This window comes from Procambarus clarkii, chromosome 32 (genome assembly GCF_040958095.1).
Source record: "Procambarus clarkii isolate CNS0578487 chromosome 32, FALCON_Pclarkii_2.0, whole genome shotgun sequence".
Lineage (NCBI taxonomy): Eukaryota > Metazoa > Arthropoda > Malacostraca > Decapoda > Cambaridae > Procambarus > Procambarus clarkii.
This window is the reverse complement of record NC_091181.1, coordinates 41,822,955-41,828,251: the sequence shown is the minus strand read 5'-3', so window position 1 is coordinate 41,828,251 and position 5,297 is coordinate 41,822,955. Positions and strand designations below refer to the sequence as shown.

At 45.4% G+C, this 5,297-nt stretch overlaps 1 non-coding gene across 1 annotated transcript; it reads left to right on the top strand.

Annotated features, from left to right (window-relative positions):
- Nucleotides 1-767: 767 nt before the first annotated feature.
- Nucleotides 768-886, top strand: LOC138370653 (5S ribosomal RNA). The gene has a single exon (XR_011230198.1). It is a non-coding gene; the product is annotated as a 5S ribosomal RNA (ribosomal RNA).
- Nucleotides 887-5,297: the final 4,411 nt, after the last annotated feature.

Sequence of the window (5,297 nt, the reverse complement as noted above, 5' to 3'; positions counted from 1 at the left end):
CCACATACAAAATTCTCACGGGAATTGACAGGGTGGACAAGGATGTATTATTTAACACGAGTGGTACACCCAAAGGAACACAGGTGGAAGCTGAGTATCCAAATGAGCCACAGAGACATTAGAAAGAACTTTTTTAGTGTCAGATTAGTTAGTAAATGGAATGCATTAGGAAGTGATGTGGTGGAGGTTGATTCCATACACAGTGTCAAATGTAGATATGATAGAGCCCAGTAGGCTCAGTAATCTGTACACCAGTACATTGACGGTTGAGTGACGAGACCTAAAAGCCAAAGCTCAACCCCCGCTAGCACGACTAGGTAAGTACAACTCGGTAAGTACACACACACACACACACACACACACACACACACACACACACACACACACACACACACACACACACACACACACACACACACACACACACACACACACACAGGGGCCTCGTAGCCTGGTGGATAGCGCGCAGGACTCGTAATTCTGTGGCGCGGGTTCGATCCCCGCACGAGGCAAAAACAAATGGGCAAAGTTTCTTTCACCCTGAATGCTACTGTTACCTAGCAGTAAATAGGTACCTGGGGAGTTAGTCAGCTGTCACGGGCTGCTTCCTGGGGGGGTGTGTGTGTGCGTGTGTGGTGTGGAAAAAAAATAAAATAAAATAAAAAAAGTAGTTAGTAAACAGTTGATTGATAGTTGAGAGGCGGGCCGAAAGAGCAAAGCTCAACCCCCGCAAGCACAAATAGATGAGTACAAATAGGTGAGTACACGCAAACGGCCATACCACGTTGAGAACACCGCTTCTAATTCGAACAGCGAAGTTAAGCAACGTTGGGTTTGGTTAGTACTTGGATGGGTGACCGCCTGGGAACACCAAATGATGTTGGCAATAATGTTTAGGTGGGCCGGTGGCTGAGCAGACAGCACGCTGGACGCTTAATCCAGTCGTCCCGGGTTCGATTCCGGGCGCCGGCGAGAAGCAATGGGCAGAGTTTTTTCACCCTGATCCCCCTGTTACCTAGCAGTATATAGATAACTGGGAGTTAGTCAGCTGTCACGGGCTGCTTCCTGGGATGTGTGTGGTATGTAAAAAAATATAGGTGAATAAACACTCACACACACACACACACTCACACACACACACACACACACACACACACACACACACACACACACACACACACACACACACACACACACACACACACACACACACATCTTTTGGATTTCTATGATAAAATAACAAGGATACGGAAGTACAGAGAAGGCTGTGCGGACTGCATATTTCTAGACTGTCAAAAGGCCTTTGATTCAGTACCACATATGTGACTGCTATTCAAACTCGAGAGGCAGGCAGGAGTAAGCGGAAAGGCCCTAGCATGGGAAACGAACTACCTAACAGGAAGGAGCCAGAGAGTAATGGTAAGGGGCGAGAAATAAGACTCGAGAACAGTAACGAGTGGAGAACCTCAAGGTTCGGTGCTGTGGCCAATCCTATTTCTAATTTACGTAAATGATATGTTTACAGGAGTAGAATCCTGCATGTCAATGTTTGCGGACGTCGCATAATTAATGAGAAGAGTTGTGACAGATGAGGATTGTACGATCCTCCAAGAGGACTTGAACAGGTTGCAGAGACGGTCAGAGAAATAGCTACTGGAGTTCAACACGAGAAAATGTAAAGTTATGGAAATGGAATCAGGAGATAGGCGACCAAAGGGACAGTACACAATGAAGGGGAACTGCTTACCTGTAACGATTCGAGAAAGAGACCTGGAAGTGGACGTAACACCTAATCTATCTCCTGAGGCACATATAAATAGGAAAACGACAGCAGCATACTCTACACTGGCGAAAGTTAGAACTTCATTCAGAAACCTAAGTGAGGAGGCTTTTAGGGCTCTTTACACTGCTTATGAGAGACCCGTCTTAGAGTATGCCGTGCCATCATGGAGTCCCCACCTGAAGAAACACATAAGGCAACTGGAATAAGTTCAGAAGTTTGCGACGAGGCTTGTCTCAGAGTTACGGGGGATGGGATGTGAAGAGCACCTGAAGGAACTGAACCTTACGACACTAGAAAAAAAAGAAGGGAGAGAGGGAATATGATAAAATTCTCAGGGGAACTGACAAAGTGGAAATAGATGACATGTTCACACGTAATAGTAATATAACGAAGGGACTTGGGTGGAGGCTGGAAACTCTGATGAGTCACAGAGATGTTAGGAAGTATTCTTTTAGCGTGATAGTGGAAAAATGGAATGCACTTAAGGAACTGGTTGTGGAAGCAATCTTTATTCATAATTTTAAAACTAGATATGATAGGGAAATGAAATAGGAGTCATTGCTGTAAACAACCGATGGCTAGAAAGGCGGGATCCAAAAGTCAATGTTCGATCCTGCAAGCACAAGTAGGTGAGTACAAATAGGTGAGTATACACACACACACACACACACACACACACACACACACACACACACACACACGAACACGAACGGCATTCAGAAACTTGTGTAAAGAATCATTCAGAACTTTGTATACCACATATGTCAGGCCAATCCTGGAGTATGCAGCCTCAGCATGGAGTCCATATCTAGTCAAGAATAAGACTAAACTGGAAAAGGTTCAAAGGTTTGCCACCAGACTAGTACCCGAGCTGAGAGGTATGAGCTACGAGGAGAGACTACGGGAATTAAACCTCACTTCGCTGGAAGACAGAAGAGTTAGGGGGGACATGATCACCACATTCAAGATTCTGAAGGGAATTGATAGGGTAGATAAAGACAGTCTATTTAGCACAAGGGGAACACGTACTAGGGGACACAGGTGGAAACTGAGTGCCCAAATGAGCCACAGAGATATTAGAAAGAACTTTTTTAGTGTCAGAGAGGTGGACTAATGGAATGCTTTAGGAAGAGATGTGGTGGAGGCTGACTCCATACACAGTTTCAAGTGTAGATATGATAGAGCCCGATAGGCTCAGGATTCTGTACACCTGTTGATTGACGGTTGAGAGGCAGGACCAAAGAGCCAGAGCTCAACCCCCTCAACCCTAGGTGAGTACAACTAGGTGAGTACACACACATGGGATTACAAATAAAACAAACAAACTTGGAGAATGGGTACTTGAAGAAAACCCAGATATAATAGCACTCACAAAGACAAAGCTAACGAAAACCATAACAAATGCAGTGTTTCCAAAGGACTACTGTGTTGTGAGGAAAGAGAAAGTAGGAAGAGGAGGGGGTGGTGTAGCTCTGCTGGTAAGAAAAGGCTGGGATTTTGAAGAAATGGTTATTCAGGGCTGTCAAGGTTTCAGTGACTATATAACAGGAACAATAGCAACTGGAGGACAAAAAATTGTAGTAGCAGTCATATATAACCGCCACCAAATGACAGAAGACCCAGACAGGAATATGATAGAAACAACATTGGCACCATTAACATAATAGAGAGAACAGCTTCTCTCGCTAGTAGGAATGGATCTGGACTACTAATCATGGGGGATTTCAACCACGGGAAGATTGATTGGGAGAACAGAGACCCGCGTTGCGGGCCAGATACATGGAGAGCTAAGCTGCTGGACCCGGCAACAAGAAACTTTCTAAGCCAGCATATCAAGGGACCGACAAGAATGAGAGGGGAGGATGAACCAGCTATGCTTGATCTGATATTTACCCTTAATGAGTGGGATATAAGGGAGGTTAAGATGGTAGCACCCTTGGGAATGAGTGATCACAGTGTATAGATATTTAAGTACTTGGTAGAGGTAGGACTTATCTCCCCCAAAAAAGAACAAGAAAACAAAAGGCTGGCATACCGAAAGAGGAATTATGAGAGGATGAGAAGTTTCCTAATGGATATACCATGGGACACAGACCTCAGAGCTAAGTCTGTACAAGACATGATGGACTATGTCACCCAAAAGTGTCAGGAGGCACTAAACAGGTTTATCCCAGCCCAAAGGGAAAAATCCGAGAAGCAGAAGAAAATCTATGGTTTAACAGGGCATGTATGGATGCAAAGGTACTGAACAAAAGGGCGTGGAGGAACATCCGAAATAACAGAACACCAGGAAGCAGAGAGAGATACCAGGAGTGAGTATGTTAGTGTGAGAAGGGAAGCAGAGAAAAATTATGAAAATGATATTGCAAGCAAAGCCAAGACCTATCCATAGCTACTCCACAGTCACATCAGGAGGAAAACAACAGTGTAAGAACAGGTAATGAAACTTAGAACAGACGAAGACAGGTATACAGAGAATGATAAAGAGGTGTGTGAGGAACTCAACAAGAGGACAAAAGGTTCCAAGAGGTCTTCACAATAGAACATGGTGAGGTCACTGTGCTAGGAGTAGGGACAGTAAACTAGGCAGCCTTGGAAGGGTTCGAAATTACGAGAGATGAGGTCAAGAGACACCTGTTGGATCTGGATGTGAGAAAGGCTGTTGGTCCAGACGGGATCTCACCATGGGTATTGAAAAAGTGTGCAGAGGCACTCTGCTTGCCACTCTCTATAGTGTATAGTAGGTCACTGTCGACGGGAAACCTACCAGAAATATGGAAGGCGGCTAATGTGGTCCCAATATACAAAAAGGGTGACAGACAAGAGGCACTGAACTACAAGCCAGTGTCCTTAACTTGTATACCATCTTGAGGTTATCTTGAGATGATTTCAGGGCTTTTAGTGTCCCCGCGGCCCGGTCCTCGACCAGGCCTCCACCCCCAGGAAGCAGCCCGTGACAGCTGACTAACAGCCAGGTACCTATTTTACTGCTAGGTAACAGGGGCATAGGGTGAACGAAACTTTGCCCATTGTTTCTCGCCGGCGCCTGGGATCGAACCCAGGACCACAGGATCACAAGTCATGCAAAGTGATGGAGAAGATCGTGAGAAAAAATCTAGTAACACAACTGGAGAAAAGGGACTTCGTGACAAATCGCCAACATGGGTTCAGGGAGGGTAAATCTTGCCTTACTGGCTTAATAGAATTCTAAGATCAGGTAACAAAGATTAAAAAAGAAAGAGAAGGATGGGTGGACTGCATTTTTTTGGACTGTCGGAAAGCCTTTGATACAGTCCCCCATAAGAGGGAGGTACATAAGCTGGAGAGACAGGCAGGAGTAACTGGTAGGGCGCTCCAGTGGATAAGGGAGTACCTAAGCAATAGGAAGCAAAGAGTTACGGTGAGGGGTGAGACCTCCGATTGGCATGAAGTCACCAGTGGAGTCCCACAGGTCTCTGTATTCGGTCCCATCCTGTTTCTGATATACGTAAATGATCTCCCGGAGGGTATAGAC